Here is a 27,466-nt window from a genome sequence, read left to right on the forward strand (position 1 = left end):
AATGTGATACAGCATGCTGTTATGGTTTCCAATGGCAAGGAAACATCAGAAGCATAGAATAAACGGACAAGCTCTCGGGTGATGGAAACTAGAGCTGACCGCGATGCTAAACCTACACACCACACTAGAAGTAGCCAGGGGGCATTCCTGCGTTGTCTCTAGATGCCGCGCGCCAGCCGGAGAACTAACTACCCCTGGTAGAAGAAAACACAGTCCTGGCTTGCCTCCAGAGAATGTCCCCACAGGAGATAGCAGCCCCCCACATATAATAACGGTGAGAGCAGATAAAAAGACACACGTAGTATGAAAGCAGATTTAGCACAGAGAGGCCCGCTAACTAAATAGCAGAAAGATACAACAGAGGACTTCGCGGTCAGCTGCAAAACCCTTCAAAACACCATCCTGAAATTACCTTAACTCATGTGACAACTCATGACACCGGAGTGGTAATTTCAGCCCAACAAGAGCTTCCAGCTGCAGAGATTCACATAAGTGCAAACTGGACAAAACATACAAAAATAGACTTAAGGACTAAAGTGTCCAACTTAGCTGAGCAGAAAACTGGGAGCAGGAACATGCAACAGAATCACTCTGGATACATTGATGGCCAGCATTAGAATGACTGAGGAGCAAGGTTAAATAGGATACTCCCACATCCTGATAGGAACAGGTGAACTGAGAAGGCAAAGCTTGCAGGACACCAGTACCACAAGAGACCACCGGGGGAGCCCACGAACCGAATCACAACAGTACCCCCCCCTTAAGGAGGGGGCACCGAACCCTCACAAGAACCACCAGGGCGATCTGGATGAGCCCTATGAAAGGCACAGACCAAATCAGAAGCATGAACATCAGAAGCTGTAACCCAAGAATTATCCTCTTGACCGTAGCCCTTCCATTTCACCAGATATTGAAGTCTCCGTCTGGAAACACGGGAGTCCAAGATTTTCTCCACCACGTACTCCAATTCACCCTCAACCAGCACAGGAGCAGGAGGCTCAACAGAAGGCACAAGTGGTACCTCATACCTCCGCAATAATGACCGATGGAAGACATTATGGATAGCAAAGGATGCTGGGAGGTCCAAACAAAAAGACACAGGGTTAAGAATTTCCAAAATCTTATAAGGACCGATGAACCGAGGCTTAAACTTAGGAGAAGAGACCCTCATAGGGACAAAACGGGAGGACAACCACACCAAGTCCCCAACACGAAGACGAGGACCAACACGACGATGGCGATTAGCAAAACGTTGAGTCCTCTCCTGGGACAACTCCAAATTGTCCACCACCTGCCCCCAAATACGATGCAACCTATCCACCATGGTATCCACTCCAGGACAATCCGAAGACTCCACCTGACCAGATGAAAAACGAGGATGGAACCCTGAATTGCAAAAGAAAGGGGAGACCAAAGTGGCAGAACTGGCCCGATTATTAAGGGCAAACTCAGCCAACGGCAAAAAGGAGACCCAGTCATCCTGATCAGCAGACACGAAACACCTCAAATAAGTCTCCAAGGTCTGATTAGTACGTTCCGTCTGGCCATTTGTCTGGGGATGAAATGCAGACGAAAAAGACAAATCAATGCCCATCCTGGCACAAAACGCCCGCCAAAATCTGGACACAAACTGGGATCCCCTGTCGGAAACGATATTCTCCGGAATACCATGCAGCCGAACCACATTCTGAAAAAACAGGGGCACCAACTCAGATGAGGAAGGCAGCTTGGGCAAGGGCACCAAATGAACCATCTTAGAAAAGCGGTCACACACCACCCAAATGACGGACATCTTCTGAGAAACAGGGAGATCAGAAATAAAATCCATAGAGATGTGTGTCCAAGGCCTCTTAGGAACAGGCAAGGGCAACAACAACCCACTAGCCCGAGAACAACAAGGCTTGGCCCGAGCACAAACATCGCAAGACTGCACAAAAGTACGCACGTCCCGAGACAGGGAAGGCCACCAGAAGGACCTAGCCACCAAATCTCTGGTACCAAAAATTCCCGGATGACCTGCCAACGCAGAAGAATGAACCTCCGAGATGACTCTATTGGTCCACTCATCCGGCACAAACAATCTACCAGGCGGACAACGATCAGGCCGATCCGCCTGAAACTCTTGTAAAGCACGTCGCAGGTCTGGGAAGACAGCAGACAATATCACCCCATCCTTAAGTATACCCGTAGGTTTAGAATCACCAGGGGAATCAGGTTCAAAACTCCTAGAAAGGGCATCCGCCTTCACATTCTTAGTACCTGGCAGATACGAAACCACAAAATTAAACCGGGAGAAAAACAACGACCAGCGCGCCTGTCTAGGATTCAGACGTCTGGCCGACTCAAGATAAATCACATTTTTGTGATCAGTCAAGACCACCACCTGATGTTTAGCACCCTCAAGCCAATGACGCCACTCCTCGAATGCCCACTTCATCGCCAAAAGCTCCCGATTACCGACGTCATAATTTCGCTCGGCGGGCGAAAATTTTCGAGAAAAGAACGCACAAGGTCTCATCACTGAACAATCTGAACTTTTCTGCGACAAAACCGCCCCCGCTCCGATCTCGGAAGCATCAACTTCCACCTGAAAAGGAAGAGAAACATCAGGCTGGCACAACACCGGAGCAGAAGAAAAACGGCGCTTAAGCTCCCGAAAGGCCTCCACAGCAGCAGGAGACCAATCTGCAACATCAGCACCCTTTTTAGTCAAATCAGTCAAAGGCCTGACAACGCTAGAAAAACCAGTTATGAATCGACGATAAAAGTTAGCAAAGCCCAAAAATTTCTGAAGGCCCTTAAGAGAAGTCGGTTGCATCCAGTCACAAATAGCCCGAACCTTCACAGGATCCATCTCAATAGAAGAGGGGGAAAAAATGTACCCCAAAAAAGAAATCTTCTGAACCCCAAAAACACACTTTGAACCTTTAACAGAGAATTGGTCCGCAAAACCTGAAAAACCCTCCTAACTTGTTGAACATGAGATTCCCAGTCATCCGAAAAAATCAAGATATCGTCCAAATACACAATCATAAATTTATCCAGATATTCACGGAAAATATTGTGCATAAAAGACTGAAAGACCGAAGGGGCATTTGACAGACCAAAAGGCATCACCAAATACTCAAAATGGCCCTCGGGCGTATTAAATGCGGTTTTCCACTCATCCCCCTGCTTAATTCGCACCAAATTATACGCACCGCGAAGATCAATCTTAGAGAACCACTTCGCCCCCTCAATGCGAGCAAATAAATCTGTCAGCAATGGCAAAGGATACTGATACTTGACTGTGATCTTATTCAAGAGTCTATAATCAATACAAGGTCTCAAAGAACCATCGCTTTTAGCTACGAAAAAGAACCCCGCTCCAAGAGGAGACGAAGAAGGACGAATATGTCCCTTTTCCAAGGACTCCCTAATATACTCTCGCATGGCAGCATGTTCAGGTACAGACAGATTGAATAGACGACCCTTAGGAAATTTACTGCCAGGGATCAAATCTATGGCGCAATCGCAATCTCTGTGAGGAGGAAGAGAATTAAGAGTAGATTCCTCAAAAACCTCACGATAATCAGACAAAAACTCAGGAATTTCAGAGGGAATAGATGAAGCAATGGAGACCAAAGATGTGTCCCCATGATTTCCCTGACATCCCCAGCTTAGTACAGACATTGTTTTCCAGTCAAGGACTGGGTTATGAGTTTGCAACCATGGCAATCCCAGCACCAACACATCATGTAGATTATACAGTACAAGGAAGCGAATCACCTCTTGATGGTCTGGAGTCATACGCATAGTCACTTGTGTCCAGTATTGTGGTTTATTACTAGCCAATGGTGTAGAATCAATACCCTTTAAAGGTATAGGAACTTCCAGAGGCTCTAGATCAAACCCACAGCGCCTGGCAAAGGACCAATCCATAAGACTCAAAGCGGCGCCAGAATCCACATACGCATCCGCAACAATAGAAGATAACGAACAAATTAGAGTTACAGACAAAATAAACTTGGACTGCAAAGTGCCAATAGCAGAGGATTTATCAACTTTCTTTGTTCGTTAAGGCTACGTTCACATTTGCGTTGTGCGCCGCAGCGTCGGCGCCGCAACGCACAACGCAAACAAAAACGCAGCAAAACGCATGCACAACGCTGCGTTTTGCGCCGCATGCGTCCTTTTTTTCATTGATTTTGGACGCAGCAAAAATGCAACTTGCTGCGTCCTCTGCGCCCGGACGCGGGCGCCGCAGTGACGCATGCGGCGCAAAACGCAAGTGCGACGCATGTCCATGCGCCCCCATGTTAAATATAGGGGCGCATGACGCATGCGGCGACGCTGCGGCGCCCGACGCTGCGGCGCTGACCGCAAACGTGAACGTAGCCTTAGAGCATGCTGATATAACATGAGTAGAATTTCCACAATAGAAGCACAAATGATTTTTGCGCCTATAAATCTGTCGTTCGCTTCTGGACAGAAAGCTATCACATTGCATACTCTGTGGTGCCTCTTCAGAAGACACCGCCAACTGGTGCACAGGTTTGCGTTCCCGTAAACGCCGATCAATCTGAATTGCCATTGTCATGGACTCATTCAGACCAGTAGGCGCAGGAAACCCCACCATGACGTCTTTTACAGCATCAGAGAGACCTTCTCTGAAAATTGCCGCCAGAGCGCACTCATTCCACTGAGTAAGCACAGACCATTTTCGAAATTTTTGGCAATATATTTCGGCTTCATCTTGCCCCTCAGAGAGGGCTATTAGGGCTTTCTCAGCCTGAATCTCCAAATTTGGTTCCTCATAAAGCAACCCCAAAGCCAGAAAAAACGCATCCACATTGAGCAACGCAGGATCCCCTGGTGCCAATAAAAATGCCCAATTTTGGGGGTCACCCCGCTGTAAAGAAATAACAATTTTTACTTGCTGGGCAGGATCTCCAGCAGAATGAGATCTCAGCGAAAGAAACAATTTACAATTGTATTTAAAATTTAGAAAACAAGATCGATCTCCAGAAAAAAAACTCCGGTATAGGAATTTTAGGTTCAGACCGAGGAGCATGTAACAAAAAATCTTGTATATTCTGAACTTTAGAGGCAAGATTATTCAAATTGGTAGCCAGACTCTGGGGATCCATATTTCAACAGATAAAGTCTGAGCCATTCAGGGGTTAAGAGGAGAGGAAAACAGGAGACTGCAATTAGAGCTGGAGTGCAACTTCAGAGGAAGGAAAAAAAAAAAAAAAGGTATCACACAGTTCCTTTTCTCTCCTGCTTCAGCCTATAGATTAAACATTTTGGCTGGCCATACTGTTATGGTTTCCAATGGCAAGGAAACATCAGAAGCATAGAATAAACGGACAAGCTCTCGGGTGATGGAAACTAGAGCTGACCGCGATGCTAAACCTACACACCACACTAGAAGTAGCCAGGGGGCATTCCTGCGTTGTCTCTAGATGCCGCGCGCCAGCCGGAGAACTAACTACCCCTGGTAGAAGAAAACACAGTCCTGGCTTGCCTCCAGAGAATGTCCCCACAGGAGATAGCAGCCCCCCACATATAATAACGGTGAGAGCAGATAAAAAGACACACGTAGTATGAAAGCAGATTTAGCACAGAGAGGCCCGCTAACTAAATAGCAGAAAGATACAACAGAGGACTTCGCGGTCAGCTGCAAAACCCTTCAAAACACCATCCTGAAATTACCTTAACTCATGTGGCAACTCATGACACCGGAGTGGTAATTTCAGCCCAACAAGAGCTTCCAGCTGCAGAGATTCACATAAGTGCAAACTGGACAAAACATACAAAAATAGACTTAAGGACTAAAGTGTCCAACTTAGCTGAGCAGAAAACTGGGAGCAGGAACATGCAACAGAATCACTCTGGATACATTGATGGCCAGCATTAGAATGACTGAGGAGCAAGGTTAAATAGGATACTCCCACATCCTGATAGGAACAGGTGAACTGAGAAGGCAAAGCTTGCAGGACACCAGTACCACAAGAGACCACCGGGGGAGCCCACGAACCGAATCACAACAGCATGCCATATATCACCTTGTCATTTAGTGGCAGTGAAATTAAGCTGTTTGCAGAGCTCATGCAGATTAAACAAAACACATTTTTTTCTGTTACAAATGTGATACAGTATGCCATATCAAACCTTGTCATTTAGTGGCAGTTAAATTATTCAGTGTGCAGAGCTGTTGCACAGTAAAAAAAAAATGTGGGGGGAGTTGTTAACATGATTCGGCATGCCATATCCTACTTTGTCATTTATTAGCGGTGAAATCTAGCTGTCCGCATAGCTCATGCAGATTAAAAAAAAAATCTGTGATACAGCAGGCTAGATCTGAGTTTGAAATTGTTTTGAGCATACATTTGTAACATAGCTTTTAAAGTTGAAGGAAGATTTTAAGTCCATCTAGTTCAACCCATATCCTAACTCAACATGCCCTAACATGTTGATCCAGAGGAAGGCAAAAAAAACCCATGTAGCAAACAGTAAGCTCCACAATGGGGAAAAAAATCCTTCCCGACTCCACATACGGCAATCAGACTAGTTCCCAGGATCAACACCCTATCAAGGAATATAGTGTACATAACCTGTAACATTATACTTTTCAAGAAAGGCATCCTGTCCCTTCTTAAATTTTAGTAATGAATCACTCATTACAACAGCATATGGCAGAGAGTTCCATAGTCTCACTGAGCGGCCCCACTGGCCCACACTGGCACGTGACTGATGAAAGTCCAGAAAGGACTAAAACGTTTCGAGTGCTACAAATAAAACGTTTTTCACGTTTACTGAAGTTGAGTGCTAGACTTCCTTTTACAGAAGCTAGGAAATGCCTGGTTCACAAACTCTGAAGCAATACAGCTTGGCATTACAGGATGCAAGCAGGCCCATGCTCAGCAGGCTGCATCCCCCCCGCCCCCGCAATGCGCAGCGTTGGGACCAAAGACTCATTCACTCACTGCTTCACACAGCGCCGGCGCCTCCATTGTGGACACAGGGAGAGGGTGCACCGACCGTGCACCTGACTGCAGCTGCTGCTCATCTTCTGCTTGGCGCTGCCGCTGCTGGACCTGTCCTGGACGGTGGACGTGGAATGGAACACATGATCTTCTCTGAGCTCTCACCCGACCGGAAGTGACAGGACAGATGACCGCCGCCCGGAAGTGACTTCGTATCCATGGTGACGGCGGAGGTGAGTATTGCAGCTGCGCAGCGCCAGCGAAACCCTAAGAGAGCTCTGTGCCACCTGCTATCGGTGCGCCGCCGGGGATGATGGATGTGCTCTGCCAGGCTGGGAGAGGGATTTGAATGACTGAGTTACTGTAGTAGTCACACACAGCAGGGATGTAGTCCGGCTGCGGGGCCCCCAGGAGCGCATGTGTGTGTACAGTACTTGTGCCGTCCGTTACTACCATAAATGGGCCCCCCCCGTATCGCCAGGGCCCTGGCACTTGCCCGGGTACGCCTGGTGCTGACGCCGGCCCTGGTCAAAAACCTATTACCTTTGCTGGAAGTGCAGGTTTCTGTGCCCCAATTTATTTCAGGGTAGTTGAAGTCCCCCATAATAATGACTTCTTGAGTTGCTGCTTCATCTATTCGCTTTACAAGGATATTCTCCATTGCTTCCATTATTTTTGGGGACTTACTTACCCCCCTCCCCTTATCTCCATGCACAGGGACTCTACATTACATTCACATATATTATCATACAGGATTGTTTTAAGGATGATTTTACATATAGACACACCCCTCCCCCTCGCTTATCCGTTCAGTTATTTCTGAACAGGCTATAGCCCTGTAAATTAACAGCTCAGTCATGACTCTCATCCAGCCATGCTTCAGATATCCCCACCATGTCATAATTATGCTCCAACAAAATTAATTCTAATTCCTCCATTTTGTTGGCGAGGCTTCTGGCATTAGTACACATTCATTTTATGTATCTCACTGTACCTCTATTCTTTCTTAAATTATTAACTGTTCTAACACCACTTCCCATGCCACCCCAATTACTTAAAAAAAAATACTTTTTTCTGTTAGTGACGTTGTACAGCAAGCTAGATGTCAGTTTGAAATTTTTGGGTGCTGATATTGTTCTACATGCAAGGGTACACAAAATATACATTTGTTATGTTACTACCATGCTCCAAAAATTGGGCCTCATCTGAGGTTATCATTCTTGTGTGCTCAAATTCTGCTGTATCCAAGGCTCGTTCACAGTAACAAATCTATTTTTTTCTGTTACTACAATGCTATATAAAGCAGGCCACATTTCATCTTTTAGTTATTTTGGGTTGGTATTTATTCATTATGCTTTGCTTATATAGTGCTATCATATTCAGGAATGCTTTACATACATTATCATCACTGTCCCCAATGGGGCTCACAATCTAAGTTCCCTATAGGTATGTCTTTTGAGTGTGGGAGGAAACCGGAGCACACCTACGCAAACATGGTGAGAACATATAAACTCCTTGCAGATGTTGTCCTGGGTGGGATTTGAACCCAGGACCCCAATGCTACAAGTCTTCAGTGCTAACCACTGAGCCACCATGCTGCCTAAGGGTATGTGTCCACGTTCAGGAAACGCTGCATTTTTGACGCAGTGCTGAGCCGCAGCGTCAAAAACGCAGCGTCCAGATGTTACAGCATAGTGGAGGGGATTTCATGAAATCCCGTCTCCACTGTGCATTAAAAAACGCATGCGTTTTTCCAGCAAAAACGCACATGCGTTGCGTTTTTTCAGAACAATGAGCAAAACATGCAGGAACACCGCAGGTGACCTGCCAGTGACCTCAGGTGCATTTTTGGTCAGGATTTTACTTGCATAAAATCCTGACCAAAGCCTGAAGCAATCCTGAACGTGGACACATACCCTTAGGCTATGTCTCCACGTTAAGGCTACGCGGCGGTATCGCCGCAGCGGCGAAGCCGCTCGGCGCTAAGCCCCGCCCCCTCAATGGGACGCGATGGTGCCGGATGTGTACAGTACACATCCGGGATCATCGCACCCCTCGCCATAGGGCCCTGTGATATGCCTTGCGGGGACGCTGCGTCCCCGCAAGGTGTACGGACATGCTGCGTTCTGAAAAGACGCGCAGCATGTCCGGAGTCGCAGGGCCGCCGCGTGCGGGTTTCCACGCATAGTGGAGACGGGATTTCATAAAATCCCCTCCACTATGCTGGAACATCTGGACGCTGCTTGTTTGACGCTGCAGCGTCAAACAAGCAGCGTTTACTGACCGTGGAAACATACCCTTAGGGTATGTGTCCACGTTCAGGATTGCATCAGGATTTGGTCAGGATTTTTCATCAGTATTTGTAAGCCAAAACCAGGAGTGGGTGATAAATACAGAAGTGGTGCATATGTTTCTGTTATACTTTTCCTCTAATTGTTCCACTCCTGGTTTTGGCTTACAAAAACTGATGAAAAATCCTGACCAAATCCTGATGCAATCCTGAACGTGGACACATACCCTTATAGTGGTATTGTACTGGTATTGTGCTCCAGCCAGGATTACACATTTCACAATATAAATTCTTTGTGCTAATAGTGTGGTCCTTAACCCCTTCAAGACCTTGCCCTTTTCCATTTTTGCGTTCTCGTTTTTCACTCCCCTCCTTCCCAGAGCCATAACTTTTTTATTTTTCTGTCAATATGGCCATGTGAGGGCTTGTTTTTTGCGAAACAAGTTGCACTTTTGAACAACATCATTGGTATTAGCATGTCCTGTACTATAAAACGGGGAAAAAAAATCCAAGTGCGGTGAAATTGCAAAAAAAGTGCAATCCCACACTTGTTTTTTGTTTGGCTTTTTTGCTATATTTACTAAATGCTAAAACTGACCTGCCATTATGATTCTCCAGGTCATTATGAGTTAAAAGACACCAAACATATCTAGGTTACGTTTTATCTAAGTGGTAAAAAAAAATTCAAAACTTTGTTAAAAAAAAAATTCTCAATTTTCCGATACCCGTAGCGTCTCCATTTTTCGTGATCTGGGGTCAGGTGAGGGCTTATTTTTTTGCGTGCCGAGCTGACGTTTTAATGATATCATTATGGTGCAGATATGTTCTTTTGATCGCCCGTTATTGCATTTTAATGCAATGTCGTGGCGATCAAAAAAACGTAATTCTGGCATTTCTAAATTTTTTTCTCACTACGCTGTTTAGAGATCAGGTTAATCCTTTTTTTAATGATAGATCGGGCGATTCTGAACGTGGTGATACCAAATATATGTAGGTTTGATTTTTTTTTTTATTGTTTTATTTTGAATGGGGCGAAAGGGGGGTGACTTAAACTTTTAATTTTTTTTATTTTTTTTTTTCATATTTTTTTTAAACTTTTTTTTTACTTTTGCCAAGCTTCAATAGCCTCCATGGGAGGCTAGAAGCTGGCACAACTGGATCAGCTCAGCTACATAGCAGCGATCATCAGATCGCTGCTATGTTGCTGAATTGCAGGCTTGCTATGAGCACCGACCACAGGGTGGAGCTCACAGCAGGCCGGCATCAGTAACCATAGAGGTCTCAAGGACCTCTATGGTTACTATCCTGAGGCATAGCTGACCCCCGATCATGTGACGGGGTCGGCGATGCGAGCATTTCCGGCTGCGCGGCCGGAAGCGCCAGTTAAATGACGCTGTCAGCATTTGACAGCGGCATTTAACTAGTTAATAGCGGCGGGTGAATCACGATTTCATCCGCTGCTATTGCGGGCTCACCTCCGGAGCCCACATCAAAGCAGGGGCCCCGACCTCCGCAGTAATAGTACGGCGGAGGTCGGGAAGGGGTTAAACCATGCCATATTTCAGCATTGGGCAGGGCAGTATTTCTTGCTTAAAGTTTGATCAGTAACTTGTGGATGAGTAACAGGTGTAGGCCTGGTGCTCTGAGAGCTGTGCCAAATTCAGGCAACACAAATGAAGGAGTTCCAGCTTGGAGGCCAAAAACTTCCAAAATTATGGGCAGATACCACAAAAAAGTGGCATCAATTTCTATTTATAGTTTTTTTTTATCACATACTGTGGGGAAAAAGTATTTTGTCCGCCACCAATTGTGCAAGTTCTCCCACTTAAAAAGATGAGAGAGGCCTGTAATTGACATCATAGGAATACCACAACCATGAGGGTCAAAATGAGAAAACAAATCCAGAAAATCACCGTGTTTGATTTGGCAAGATTTATTTTGCAATTTATGGTGGAAAATAAGTATTTGGTCACCTAAAAACATGCAAGATTTCTGGCTCTCACAGACCTGTAACTTCTTCTTTAAGACACTCCTCCACTTATTACCTGGAGTAATGGCACCTGTTTGAACTTATTCTGTCCCCTGGGCCTGTGGCTGCAAATATGACTCTGGGAGATGCTGAATTTCTTCACCTTACTTACAATTGGCGACGTTCGCAGATAGCTTAACTCAGCTGCCGGCACACATGTTATGAAGAATCCAGAAGAGACTTAGATTTCTTTAAGAATTCTTGCTGAATGCATAAACAGCAGCAGCAGGTAAAAAAGACTTTCTTTGAGACAAGCTGAAAGCACATGTGCCTCTAATGAAGACAAGATGGAGACTGAGACACAGGGAGAAGAAGAAGGAAGTGATATGACACCCAGCAGAGGGAGACAGAGAGACAGAAGGGACAAACTTGATGGAAAGGGAGGATTTCAGCTATGCAAAACACAGGAACACATAGCAACAATAAACAATATGAGAACTGCAATACAGCATGTAAAATGTACAAGACAGTCTGTAAAATGTCTCATTCATGGGACATAACAGAACTTGTTATCAGTATAAAAGACACCGGTAAACTACCATAAACAGTCACACTCCAAACTCCACTATGACGAAGACCAAAGAGCTGTCAAAGGACACCAGAAACAAAATTGTAGCCCTGCACCAGGCTGGGAAGACTGAATCTGCAATAAGCAAGCATCTTGGTGTGATGAAATGAACTGTGGGAGCAATAATAAGAAAATGGAAGAAATACAAGACCGCTGATAATCTCCCTCGATCTAGGACTCCACACAAAATCTCACTTAATGGGGTCAGAATTATCACAAGAATGGTGAGCAAATATCCCAGAACCACACGGGGGACCTAGCAAATGACCTGCATAGACCTGGGACCACCGTAACAATGGCTACCATCAGTAACACACTACACCGCCAGGGACTCAGATCCTGCAGTGCCAGATGTGTCTTCCTGCTTAAGCCAGTACATGTCCGGGCCCGTCTGAAGTTTGCTAGAGAGCATTTGGATTATCCACGAGAGTATTGGGGGAATGTCCTATGGTCTGATGAAACCAAAGTAGAACTGTTTGGTAGAAACAAAACTCATTGAGTTTGGGGGAGACAGAATGCTGAGCTGCATCCAAAGAACACCATACCTACTGTGAAACATGGGGTGGCAACATCATGCATTGAGGCTGTTTCTCTACAAAGTTACCAGGACAAATGATCCATGTACATGAAAGAATGAATGGGGCTGTTTATCGTGAGATTTTGAGTGCAAACCTCCTTCCATCAGCAAGGGCATTGAAGATGAAACATGGATGGGTCTTTCAGCGTGATAATGATCCCAAGCACACCGCCAGGGCAACAAAGGAGTGGCTTCATAAGAAGCATATGAAGGTCCTGGAGCGGCCTAGCCAGTCTCCAGATCTCAACCCCATAGAAAACCTTTGGAGGAAGTTGAAAGTCTGTGTTGCCCAGCAACAGGGCCAAAACACCACTGCTCTAGAGGCAGGGCCGGTTTTAAACAAAGTGGGGCCCTAGGCAAAAATTTAAAGTGGGGCCCCAAATGTTAACCTTGTAAAATCACACAAACATTTAAGTTACATTACATGAGCAGGATGCGGATACAGTTGGTGGAGGGGCCTGGAGCCAGTACTCTCACTGTGGCCCCCATATTTAGGGGCCTAATATCGGTCAACAGGTCTGCCACTATTAGCTGTATGCAGGGGCATTGCTAGGGTCAGAAAAGATTGGGGGCCCAAGCCCCAAGACAAAGAGTTGCCCCCAACCCCTCTTAATTTTTTTTAACACCACAGATAATACAGTGATAACTCTCTGAGTACAGATAATGTAGTATATATATCACATGCAGTCCTATGTAACACCACAGATAGACATAGCGTTCCAGAGTAAGACTATGTTCACATGCAGCATTTTTTTCAGTAGCCAAAACCTTTTCTATTAACAGTAAAAACGTGAAATCCAGTCAGAAAACAAACAAGCGCCTGCAGGAGATTTCGAAATCTCCTATATTTTGCTGGCACATTAAAAAGCAGCTTTTCGCCATGTTCATATGCAGAATTTTTGCAGCTTTTTCTTCGGCAAATAAGAAGTTTACAGCATTTTACAGCACAAGCAAAAACTGAGATTTTCAGAAATCTCCTGCACACCCTTTTATTTTCCCCTGACTGAATTTCACAACGGCAGCGTTTTTTAAATCTGCAGCGTCTTACTTTCAGCAATTTGTTTTACCCGTAGAAAGCAATGAAAAAGTTTAAAAAATGCTGCAAATGTTGCAACGTTGTTTTTCACTGTGTTTTTTGTGAATAAAACTAACTTTATTAAACATGTACTGTAGACAAAATGCATACTGTAAAAAACAAACAGTAAAAGCTCTAAGGGTATGTGTCCACAATCAGAAAACGCCGTGGGTCGGCTGCTGTGTACTTGTGCAGCGTCCAACCCGCAGCGGCCACATGTTACAGTATAGTGGAGGGGATTTCAAGAAATTCTATCTCTACTATGCGCGCACTGACACCCGCACCTCACCTGCGGAGACAGACATGTGGCACGTCTCACCAGACCCCAGCATGTCAATTTATCTTGCGTAGACACGAGTCTCCACCAGAGAAATCTCACCCGTGCAATGTATAGGACGCGGTGATTCCGCACAGTTCAATGAACACATGCGGAATCACCTGTGTTCAAAACATGGCAGCACCTTGGACACAGCACATATCCACTGCATCCAAGGGGCTGCCATTTCCGGATCCTCTGCACATACCCTAAAAAATGAGTGCTTTGAAAGCAGTATTTTTACTGCCAAGAGAGCAGGTTTTGGCTGCAAAACAAATGCACCAAAAACGCTGATTCCTATGCACACCTGTACTATATGTGTATAGTTTATCCTTATTGTTTCACGTGGGAATTCATTTATTTCTATATAATAGTGTTGAGCATTCCGATGCTGCAAGTATCGGGTATCGGCCGATACTTGCTATATCGGAATTCCGATACCGGGATTCCGATACTCTTGTGGTATCGGGTATCGGGTATCGCAACAACATTAATGTTAAAATGTGTAAAAGAGAGAATTAAAATAAAAAATATCGCTATCCTCACCTCTCCGACGCAGCCGGGACTTCAGCGAGGGAACCGGCAGCGTTGTTTGTTTAAAATTCGCGCTATTACTTGGTTACGTGAATTCCCGGCTTGTGATTGGTCAGGTCGGCCATGTTGCCGGGACGCGGACCAATCACAGCAAGCCGTGACGAAATTACGTCACGGCTTGCTGTGATTGGTCCGCGTCCCGGCAATATGGCCGCCCTGACCAATCACAAGCCGTGACGTCACGGGAGGCTGGACACGCGCCCATTTTAAAATGAGCGCGTCCAGCCTCCCGGCTTGTGATTGGTTGACCGCGGCGCAACCAATCACAAGCCGTGACGTCACGGGAGGCTGGACACGCGCCCATTTTAAAATGAGCGCGTCCAGCCTCCCGGCTTGTGATTGGTTGACCGCGGCGCAACCAATCACAAGCCGTGACGTCACGGGAGGCTGGACACGCGCCCATTTTAAAATGAGCGCGTGTCCAGCCTCCCGTGACGTCACGGCTTGTGATTGGTCAGGGCGGCCATATTGCCGGGACGCGGACCAATCACAGCAAGCCGTGACGTAATTTCGTCACGGCTTGCTGTGATTGGTCCGCGTCCCGGCAACATGGCCGACCTGACCAATCACAAGCCGGGAATTCACGTAACCAAGTAATAGCGCAAATTTTAAACAAACAACGCTGCCGGTTCCCTCGCTGAAGTCCCGGCTGCGTCGGACAGGTGAGTATAGCGATATTTTTTATTTTAATTCTTTCTTTTACACATTTATATGGTTCCCAGGGCCTGAAGGAGAGTTTCCTCTCCTTCAGACCCTGGGAACCATCAGGGATACCGTCCGATACCTGAGTCCCATTGACTTGTATTGGTATCGGGTATCGGTATCGGATTGGATCCGATATTTTGCCGGTATCGGCCGATACTTTCCGATACCGATACTTTCAAGTATCGGACGGTATCGCTCAACACTACTATATAATAAATACCCTGATTCAGCAGACAATATTCCTGTCTTGTGTCATCCAGACAGTAGTGACAGGAGGTCGCCCTGTCAGATTACAAGCAATGATTCAGTGTGGTCAGAGCCGATGCTGATGGTTGCTGTATGTGACTGTGAAACCTGATCCTACAGCAATCAGCACAGAGCTCCGGGACCACAGTGAGTAAATCACAGCACTGACGGGGTCTCAAGGGGGGTTTGGGAGACACGTTCTGTGACTACAGAGCAATGCACAGCATTATTCACTGCTGAAAACCCTCTGGGCACTTTATACAGGGGTTGCAGATTCAGGGGGCCCCCTTGTAGGTGGGGGCCCCAGGCTTCTGCCTGGTCTGCCTGTGCCAAATGCTGGCCCTGTCTAGAGGAGATCTGCATGGAGGAATGGGCCAATATACTGGCTGACTCTCTTCAAAATGAACAAGGCCTGGATTGGCTAAGACTTTCCAACCCCACTGGATGAGAGCAGCAGAACATAAAGTCAAATAATATATTCTTTTTTAAGAGTCTATTCCCATGGACCATGTTCTACTCAAACAAGAATATACATTTTTTGTTTTGTAATTTTTAGTGTCCTCCTCCTCCAGCATATCTACAGGGTCATGATCCGACTCTTGCTACTAATTTTTCAATGGTGTGTTTGATGCCCTATTATATAATTTTTAAAGGCATGCCTGTAAAATCATCTTACATATATATTATTTATTTATAAATGCCCAAATATCTGTAGCAACTCAACTAATGTTGCAAAAATGTAGAACCAAGAGTCCATGCTACTTTTTAAAAAAATGATTTTGTTGAAAATGCATTAAAAACAACAACAGTATGTGGGCATATACATAATTTCAGTGAAAAACCCAGAATGAAGGTGGGGAATGCTGCCTATGTGCAACCAATCTAGAATATGCAGAAAAGATGAACCTCTTGTTTTAGCGTCAAAGAATGCCTATGGCATATTTATAAAAAGTTTCTGCATTTGGAGGCAGGGCAGGACTGGCCATCAGGCAGTTCTGGCAAATGCCAGAAGGGCCGGTGCCAGTAGTGGGCCACTGTGCGCCGACTCAACCCCCCCAGCGCCGCCGCCGCTGCATTCAACCATACCGGCGTTTATGACGCCGGTACAGTTGAATGTAATGATGGAGGAGTGCGCGCGCACTCACTGTGTCTCAGGCAGTGCAGCGGCAGCCGCTGAGACAGGAGCAGGGAGCAACGCGGGCATGAGGAGAGGTGAGAAGTGTGTTGTTTGTTTTTTTTTCACTGGACTGTGGGGCCAGGGCCAGACTGGCCATCGGGCAGTTCTGGCAAATGCCAGAAGGGCCGGTGCCAGTAGTAGGCCGCTGCACGCCGACTCACACCCCCCAGCGCCACATTTGCATTCAACTATACCGGCGTCTATAACGCTGGTACAGTTGTTTGTAACGATGGAGGAGAGCGCGTCTACTGACGCTCCCTCTCCCATCATTCCCCGCTCTGCCTCTGACACTGCGGGTGCGCGTGCACTCACTGTGTCCAAGGTAGTGCAGCGGCAGCCCCCGAGACAGGAGCAGGGAGCAACGCGGGCACGAGGAGAGGTGAGGAGTGTGTTTTTTTGTTTTTTTTTACTGGACTGTGGGGCCATTCTTGGGGGGAGAGATGCGGGCTGTGCTGTATACTACTATGTGGGCTGTGCTGTATACTACTATGTGGGCTGTGCTGTATACTACTATGTGGGCTGTGCTGTATACTACTGTGTGGGCAGTGCTGTATACTACTGTGTGGGCAGTGCTGTATACTACTGTGTGAGCTGTGCTGTATACTACTATGTGGGCTATGTTGTATACTACTATATGGGCTGTGCTGTATACTACTATGTGGGCAGTGCTATATACTACTGTGTGGGCAGTGCTGTATACTACTATGTGGGCTGTGCTATATACTATTATGTGGGCTGTGCTATATACTACTATGTGGGCTGTGCTGTTTACTACTATATGGGCTGTGCTGTTTACTACTGTATGGGCTGTGCTGTATACTACTGTGTGGGCTGTGCTGTATACTACTGTATGGGCTGTGCTGTATACTACTGTGTGGGCTGTGCTGTATACTACTACTACTACTCTTATATTCTATGGAAGAGGCTGTGTTATATACTATGGGGGTATATTCTATTCTATGGGGAGGCTGTGTTATATACTATGGGGGGCTGCATTATATTCTATGGGGGCTACATTATATATTATGGTGAGGTGGGCTGTATTATACTCTATGGGGGGCTGTATTAGATTTTATGAGGGATAATTGCATCATACTCTTTGATGGGGTTGCATTATATTCTGTGGGGAGGTGGGCTGTATTATAATCTATTCAGGGCTACATTATATTCTATGGGGGGCTGTATTATATTTATATTCTTTGAGGGGTGATTGCATCTTACTATATGAGGGGGCTGCATTATATTCTATGGGGTGGCTGCATTATATTCTGGGGTGGCTGCATTATACTATATGTGGGCTGCATTATACTCTATTGAGGACTATGGGGAATACATTATACTATATAAAGAACTATGGGGTGCATTATACTATGGGAAGTGAATTGTACTACATGGATGACTATGGCGGTGCATTGTACTATATGGAGCACTAAGAGGAGTGTATTATGCTATATGGAGGACTGAGCAGTGTATTTTAATATATGGAGGACTATATGGAGTGTATTATACTATATGGAGGACTGTGGTGCACATTATAATATATGGAGGACTATGGGGTGTACTTTACTAAACAAGTAAAATGCTGCATATTCAGATTGTTTTTGCTGGAACAAAAAATCATTGTTCTCAGCAGCACATTGCCGGGGTAAGCTGTAGATGTGCTGCTGATAACATGATACTGTATGGTGATCTGTTAGTGATCTATTAGTGATCGTTCTGTCCCATCATTATTCCTCAGCTGGTGGAAAGACGCCGGGAAAAAAGCGTTGAACAACTTCAGTATTGTCGATCAAACTCATTTAGCGGCCTGAGATCAGTGCATGTAAATACAACCAAAATGCTTTTGTGTGATGTGCAATATGTTAGCATTTGGGGCCCCATTTTAAACTTTGCCTAGGGCCCCACTTTGCCTAAAACCGGCCCTGACTGTAGTACAATTTCAATCTCCCTACAATGATCTCAGGACAAGTATGGCAGCAATAAAAAGGACTGCTGCACACAAAAGTGTGGACAAATAAACAAGATAACTGTGCAGAAAGGAGCAACAGGATTTTTGCTTTTAAAAAAGCAGTTGGTTTGCACAGCAGCGGTGAAAACAGCAATGCAGCTATCAGGGAGCCTTATAAGCTACAGAGCTGATGCACAAAAATATAGCCCCCACTGTCCCTGCAAAAAAAAGGTGGTGTTGGACAGTGGAAATCGCTACAGCACAAGCAGTTTGGGGGTTAATCTTTCCTCACTAACTATATCCCTTCTTATGATGAAGCTGCAGCAATCTCTCCCTATGCTACGATCGGCAGAAGTAAGATGGCGGTCGGCGTGCACGCCCCTTTATAGCCCCTGTGACGCTGCAGAAAGCAAGCCAATCACTGTCATGCCCTTCTCTAAGATGGTGGGGACTGAGACCTATGTCATCACGCTGCCCACACTCTGCGTCCTCCTTCATTGGCTGAAAAATGGCGCTGAAAGCATCATATGAAACGCGACTTTGGCGCGCAGATCGCCGACCGCATGCCGATCCCACACTAGGATCGGGTCGGGTTTCATGAAACCCGATTTTGTGAAAGTCTGCGATTTTTGAATTAGTCCGATCCATTTCACTCAACCCTAGCAGACACTGCTCCTAGGCCCAAAACTATTAACTGGATTAGATGCAGTAAAAATTGAGGTACACAGGCGGTATAGTTAGTTTCACAGGCAGGCTACTCTACTGACGTGCAGACACTGCTCCTAGGCCCAAAACTATTAACTGGATTAGTTGCAGTAAAATTTGAGATACACAGGCGGTATAGTTTGTTTCACAGGCGGGCTACCCTGCTGACGTGCAGACACTGCTCCTAGGCCCTAAACTATTAACTGGATTAGATGCAGTAAAAATTGAGATACACAGGCGGTATAGTTAGTTTCACAGGTGGGCTACTCTACTGACGTGCAGACACTGCTCCTAGGCGCAAAACTATTAACTGGATTAGTTGCAGTAAAATTTGAGATACACAGGCGGTATAGTTAGTTTCACAGGCGGGCTACTCTACTGACGTGCAGACACTGCCCCTAGGCCCAAAACTATTAACTGGATTAGTTGCAGTAAAATTTGAGATACACAGGCAGTATAGTTTGTTTCACAGGCTGGCTACTCTGCTGACGTGCAGACACTGCTCCTAGGCCGAAAAATATTAACTGGATTAGATGCAGTGAAAGTAGAGATACACAGGCGGCATAGTTAGTTTCACAGGCGGACTAGTCTGCTGACATGCAGACACTGCTACTAAGCCCAAAACGATGTACTGGGTTAGATGCAGTAAAAATTGAGATACACAGGTGGTGTAGCTAGCTTCACAGGCGGGCTACTCAGATGACTATCAGACAATGCTACTAGCCCAAAAGGATTGGCTGAGCTAGATTACACCAAATGCTGTGACAAATACTTGCACAGCACTGGCTCAGACCTGCCTGGCAAACAGTGCTATGAACTGCTGTAACCTACCCTGAAAAGGGCTGATATTACAACTAGTCCCGACTCCTCCCGACTCCCTAAACCTATCTCTCTGACAATTCGTTCCAAAAAAACACTCTTAGTCTGTATAGCGCCCACAGCAGCAGCGGTGCCGTCTAACACTAAGCTGCAGCAGTGAGGAAATGGTGGCGACGGGGCAAATGGCTGGTTCTTATAGGGCAAGGACATGTGACATACACAGCCAATGACACATTCGTATGGAAAACAAAATCCGCCATACACATGCTGCAGAAAATACCATGCAGAAATGCTGCGCTGTATTTTCTGCAGCATGTCAATTCTTTGTGCGGATTCCGCAGCGTTTTACACCTGCTCCATAATAGGAATCCGCAGGTGTAAAAACGCTGTTGAAAACCACACAAAAACGTGGTAATTCCGCCGTAAATCTGCAGGTAAAACGCAGGGCGTTTTACCTGCAGATTTTTAGGAATCTGCGTGGAAAAATCCACAGCAGATTCCGCAACATGTGCACATAGCCTCATTGTTCCACTGCTGTTTCTGCATTACAAATACTGATGTGAAATACTGAACATGTGAACGAGACCTAATAGTTTAATTCACCAAAACCACTTAAAAAATTGCAGTGAGAAATGCCGCTGCAACATCTGCAGCTTTTTTATTCTTTCATTGCTTTCTACAGGTGAAAACACACTGAAGGAAGTGACACGCTACAGATATAAAAAGCGCTACAGTTCTGAAATCCAGTCAGAAAACAAACAAGCGCCTGCAGGAGATTTCGAAATCTCCTATGTTTTGCTGGCACTTTAAAAAGCAGCTTTTGGCCATGTTCATATGCAGAATTTTTGCAGCTTTTTCTTCTGCAAATAAGAAGTTTACAGCATTTTACAGCACAAGCAAAAACTGAGATTTTCAGAAATCTCCTGCACACCCTTTTATTTTCTCCTGACTGAATTTCACAACGGCAGCGTTTTTTAAATCTGCAGCGTGTCACTTTCAGCAATTTGTTTTACCCGTAGAAAGCAATAAAAAAGGTTAAAAATGCTGCAAATGTTGATGAAGCTGCAGCAATCTCTCCCTATGTTACGATCGGCAGAAGTAAGATGGCGGTCGGCGTGCACGCCCCTTTATAGCCCCTGTGATGCCGCAGAAAGCAAGCCAATCACTTTCATGCCCTTCTCTAAGATGGTGGGGACCGAGACCTAAGTCATCACGCTGCCCACACTCTGCTTCCTCTGTCATTGGCTGAAAAATGGCGCTGAAAGCGTCATACGAAACGCGACTTTGGCGCGCAGATCGCCGACCGCATGCCGATCCCACACTAGGATCGGGTCGGGTTTCATGAAACCCGATTTTGCGAAAGTCGGCGATTTTTGAATTTGTCCAATCCGTTTCACTCAACCCAAGCAGACACTGCTCCTTGGCCCAAAACTATTAACTGGATTAGATGCAGTAAAAATTGAGATACACAGGCGGTATAGTTTGTTTCACAGGCGGGCTACTCTGCTGACGTGCAGACACTGCTCCTAGGCCCAAAACTATTAACTGGATTAGATGCAGTGAAAATAGAGATACACAGGTGGTGTAGTTAGTTTCACAGGCGGACTAGTCTGCTGACGTGCAGACACTGCTACTAAGCCCAAAACCCCAAAACGATTAACTAGGTTAGATGCAGTAAAAATTGAGATAGACAGGCGGTGTAGCTAGCTTCACAGTTGGGCTACTCTGCTGACGTGCAGACACTGCTCCTAAGCCCAAAACGATTTACTGGGTTAGATGCAGTAAAAATTGAGATACACAGGCGGTGTAGCTAGCTTCACAGGCGGGCTACTCAGATGACTATCAGACAATGCTACTAGCCCAAAAGGATTGGCTGAGCTAGATTGCACCAAATGCTGTGACAAACACTTGCACAGCACTGGCTCAGACCTGCCTGGCAAACAGTGCTATGAACTGCTGTAACCTACCCTGAAAAGGGCTGATATTACAACTAGTCCCGACTCCTCCCGACTCCCTAAACCTATCTCTCTGACAATTCGCTCCAAAAAAACACTCTTAGTCTGTATAGCGCCCACAGCAGCAGCGGTGCCGTCTAACACTAAGCTGCAGCAGTGAGGAAATGGTGGCGACGGGGCAAATGGCTGGTTCTTATAGGGCAAGGACATGTGACATACACAGCCAGTGACACATTCCCTTGCTTGTGTGCATCACATGCACATTGCTGTGTGTGTGTGCACTGCTGATAGGCTTAGAGACTGCACCGCCCCTCTGTAAATGCGAGAAAGAAGAAAAAAATGGAGATCTGCATTATTTCAGCACAGATCTATCATCTATATATTCATGGAAAAAACGGGCGTGGGCTCCCGTGCAATTTTCTCCGCCAGAGAGGGAAAGCCAGTGATTGAGGGCAGTTATTAATTGCCCAGAGAGGGACCATGGTTATTACCCCCCTAGCTAAAAACATCTGCCCCCAGCCACCCCTGAAAAGGCGCATTTGTAAGATGCACCTATTCCTGCACTTAGCCTCTCTCTTCCCCCTGCCCTGTAGCATTGGCATATGGGTAATAAGGGGTTAATGTCACCTTGCTATTGTAAGGTGACATTAAGCCTGTTTAATAATGGAGAGGTGTCAATAAGACACCTATCCATTATTAATCCAATAGTCTGAAAGGGTTAAAAATACACACACACATTAAGAATAAAATATTTTAATGATATAAATAAACACACAGGTTTTAACATCTTTATTGCACTCAATCCAAGCAAAGCTGTTGTGAATTAGACTTTTTTGGCTCCCTCTTGTGGTCACTAGTGATATGACTCTGGGATTGTCTTTCCTCAGTTTGGCACCCACCTGGGTCGTTAGTCCAGGGGTGTTGCTATATAAACTTCCTGAATTCTCAGTCTGGTGCCTGGCATCGTTGTAATCAGTTCCTTTCTGTTTGCTCCTGTCTGCTGGTCCTGGTTCTTGCAAAATTAAGCTAAGTCCTGCTTCTTTGTTTTTTGGTTATTTGCATTGCTCTAATTTTTTGTCCAGCTTGTACTAAATGTGATTCCTGATTTTGCTGGAAGCTCTAGGGGGCTGGTATTCTACCCCCGGGCCGTTAGACGGTTCGGGGGTTCTTGAATATCCAGCGTGGAAATTTTGATAGGGTTTTTGCTGACCGTATAAGTCATCTTACTATATTCTGCTATTAGTCAGTGGGCCTCTCTTTGCTAAATATCTAGTTCATTCTTACGTTTGTCTTTTCTTCTTACCTCACCGTTATTATTTGTTGGGGGCTTGTATCCAACTTTTGGGGTCTTTTCTCTGGAGGCAAGAAAGGTCTATCTTTTCCCTTCTAGGGTTAGTTAGTTCTCCGGCTGGCGCGAGACGTCTAGAACCAACGTAGGCACGTTCCCCGGCTGCTGCTATTTGTGGTGCTAGGATTAGATATATGGTCAGCCCAGTTACCACTGCCCTATGAGCTGGTTTTTTGTGTTTGCAGACTTGGTATTTACTTTTGAGACCCTCTGCCATTGGGGTCATAACAGTATGCCAGGCCAAAGTTGAATGTTTAATGCATTGCAGAAGTGGGATTATAAGAAAGGAAATTCTGAGGTTTTTTTTTTTTTCCTCTCTTTCTTCCTCCCCTTTACCTCTGAGTGGCTTGAGCTTGCTGCAGACATGAATGTCCAGACCTTGATTACAAGTGTAGATCAGCTTGCTGCTCGTGTGCAGGGAATACAAGATTTTGTTACCAGTAGTTCAATGTCTGAACCTAAAATACCTATTCCTGAACTGTTCTCTGGAGACCGATTTAAGTTTAGGAATTTCAGGAATAATTGTAAATTGTTTCTATCTCTGAGACCCCGTTCATCTGGAGACTCAGCTCAGCAAGTTAAAATTGTTATCTCTTTCTTACGGGGCGACCCTCAGGATTGGGCTTTCTCGCTAGCACCAGGAGATCCGGCATTGGCAAATATTGATGCGTTTTTTCTGGCGCTCGGATTGCTTTACGAGGAACCCAATCTTGAAGTTCAGGCAGAAAAAGCCTTGCTGGCTATTTCTCAGGGCCAGGATGAAGCTGAAGTGTATTGCCAAAAATTTCGGAAATGGTCCGTGCTTACTCAGTGGAATGAGTGTGCTCTGGCCGCAAATTTCAGAAATGGCCTTTCTGAAGCCATTAAGAATGTGATGGTGGGTTTCTCCATTCCTACAAGTCTGAATGATTCCATGGTACTGGCTATTCAAATTGACCGGCGTTTGCGGGAGCACAAAGCCGCTAATTCTCTGGTGGTGTTGTCTGAACAAACACCTGATTTAATGCAATGTGGTAGAATTCAGACTAGAAATGAATGAAAAAATCATAGACGTCAGAATGGGTTGTGTTTTTACTGTGGTGATTCTACACATGTTATATCAGCATGCTCTAAATGCCTAACAAGGGTTGTTAGTCCTGTCGCCATTGGTAATTTGCAACCTAAATTTATTTTGTCTGTGACTTTAATTTGCTCATTGTCCTCCTACCCTGTTATGGCGTTTGTGGATTCAGGTGCTGCCCTGAGTCTTATGGATCTGTCATTTGCCAAGCGCTGTGGTTTTGTTCTTGAGCTGTTGGTAAATCCTATCCCTCTTAGAGGTATTGATGCTACGCCATTGGCGGAAAATAAACCGCAGTTTTGGACACAGGTAACCATGTGCATGACTCCTGAACATCGGGAGGTGATTCGTTTTCTTGTTCTGCATAAAATGCATGATTTGGTTGTTTTGGGTCTGCCATGTTTACAGACCCATAATCCAGTCTTGGATTGGAAGGCAATGTCTGTGTCAAGTTGGGGCTGTCAGGGAATTCATGGTGATTCCCCGCCGGTGTCTATTGCTTCCTCTACTCCTTCGGAAGTTCCTGAGTATTTGTCTGATTATCAGGATGTATTCAGCGAGTCCAGGTCCAGTGCTCTGCCTCCTCATAGGGACTGTGACTGCGCTATAGATTTGATTCCAGGTAGTAAATTTCCTAAGGGAAGATTATTTAATCTGTCTGTACCTGAGCATACCGCAATGCGTTCGTATATCAAGGAATCTCTAGAGAAGGGGCATATCCGTCCATCCTCTTCCCCTCTTGGTGCGGGATTCTTTTTTGTGGCCAAGAAGGACGGATCTTTGAGACCTTGTATTGACTATCGGCTTCTGAATAAAATCACTGTTAAATTTCAGTATCCTTTGCCTCTGTTGTCGGACTTGTTTGCCCGGATTAAAGGTGCCAAGTGGTTCACCAAGATAGATCTTCGTGGTGCGTACAACCTTGTGCGCATTAAGCAAGGAGATGAATGGAAAACTGCATTTAATACGCCCGAAGGTCATTTTGAGTACTTGGTGATGCCTTTTGGGCTCTCTAATGCTCCTTCAGTGTTTCAGTCCTTTATGCATGATATTTTCCGGAAGTATCTGGATAAATTTATGATTGTTTATCTGGATGATATTCTGTTTTTTTCTGATGATTGGGACTCGCATGTAGAGCAGGTCAGGATGGTGTTTCAGGTTTTGCGTGAGAATGCTTTATTTGTTAAGGGCTCAAAGTGTCTCTTTGGAGTACAGAAGGTTCCCTTTTTGGGTTTTATTTTTTCCCCTTCTGCGGTGGAGATGGACCCAGTCAAGGTCCGAGCTATTCATGATTGGACTCAACCCACGTCAGTTAAGAGTCTTCAGAAGTTCTTGGGTTTTGCTAACTTCTACCGTCGTTTTATCGCTAACTTTTCTAGCGTTGTTAAACCTTTGACGGATATGACCAAGAAAGGTTCAGATGTTTCTAACTGGGCTCCTGCAGCAGTGGAAGCTTTCCAAGAGTTGAAGCGCCGGTTTACTTCGGCGCCTGTTTTGTGCCAGCCTGATGTCTCACTTCCCTTTCAGGTTGAAGTGGATGCTTCTGAGATTGGGGCAGGGGCCGTTTTGTCGCAGAGAGGCCCTGGTTGCTCTGTAATGAGACCATGTGCTTTTTTCTCTAGGAAGTTTTCGCCTGCTGAGCGGAATTATGATGTTGGCAATCGGGAGTTGTTGGCCATGAAGTGGGCATTTGAGGAGTGGCGTCATTGGCTCGAGGGTGCTAAGCATCGTGTGGTGGTCTTGACTGATCACAAAAATCTGATGTATCTCGAGTCTGCTAAACGCCTGAATCCTAGACAGGCCCGTTGGTCATTGTTTTTCTCCCATTTTGACTTTGTGGTCTCGTATTTACCAGGTTCAAAGAATGTGAAGGCTGATGCTCTTTCAAGGAGCTTTGTGCCTGACTCTCCTGGAGTCGCAGAACCAGTTGGTATTCTTAAAGAGGGAGTTATTTTGTCAGCCATTTCTCTGGATTTGCGACGTGTGTTGCAGAGATTTCAGGCTGGTAGACCTGACTCTTGTCCACCTGACAGACTGTTTGTTCCTGATAAGTGGACCAGCAGAGTCATTTCCGAGGTTCATTCCTCGGTGTTGGCAGGGCATCCGGGAATTTTTGGCACCAGAGATTTGGTGGCTAGGTCCTTTTGGTGGCCTTCCTTGTCACGGGATGTGCGGTCTTTTGTGCAGTCCTGTGGGACTTGTGCTCGAGCTAAGCCTTGCTGTTCTCGTGCCAGCGGGTTGCTCTTGCCCTTGCCTGTCCCGAAGAGGCCTTGGACACACATTTCCATGGATTTCATTTCAGATCTTCCGGTGTCTCAGGGCATGTCTGTCATCTGGGTGGTATGTGATCGCTTTTCCAAGATGGTCCATTTGGTATCTTTGCCTAAGCTGCCTTCCTCTTCCGATCTGGATCCTTTGTTCTTTCAGAATGTGGTTCGTTTGCACGGCATTCCTGAGAATATTGTGTCTGACAGAGGATCCCAGTTTGTTTCCAGGTTCTGGCGATCCTTTTGTGCTAAGATGGGCATTGATTTGTCATTTTCGTCTGCCTTTCATCCTCAGACTAATGGACAAACGGAGCGAACTAATCAGACTCTGGAGGCTTATTTGAGGTGTTTTGTTTCTGCAGATCAGGATGATTGGGTGACCTTCTTGCCGTTGGCTGAGTTTGCCCTTAATAATCGGGCTAGTTCCGCTACTTTGGTTTCGCCATTTTACTGCAACTCTGGTTTCCATCCTCGTTTTTCCTCGGGACATGTGGAGCCTTCTGACTGTCCTGGGGTAGATTCCATGGTGGATAGGTTGCAGCAGATTTGGAATCATGTGGTGGACAACTTAAAGTTGTCACAGGAGAAGGCTCAGCGTTTTGCCAACCGCCGCCGCGGTGTGGGTCCCCGACTTCGTGTTGGGGATTTGGTGTGGCTGTCTTCTCGATTTGTTCCTATGAAGGTCTCCTCTCCTAAATTTAAGCCTCGCTTCATCGGTCCTTACAAGATATTGGAAATCCTTAATCCTGTGTCCTTTCGCTTGGATCTTCCGGTGTCGTTTGCCATTCACAACGTGTTCCATAGGTCTTTGTTGCG

Source organism: Ranitomeya variabilis, chromosome 1, assembly GCF_051348905.1.
Source record: "Ranitomeya variabilis isolate aRanVar5 chromosome 1, aRanVar5.hap1, whole genome shotgun sequence".
Classification (NCBI taxonomy): Eukaryota; Metazoa; Chordata; class Amphibia; order Anura; family Dendrobatidae; genus Ranitomeya; species Ranitomeya variabilis.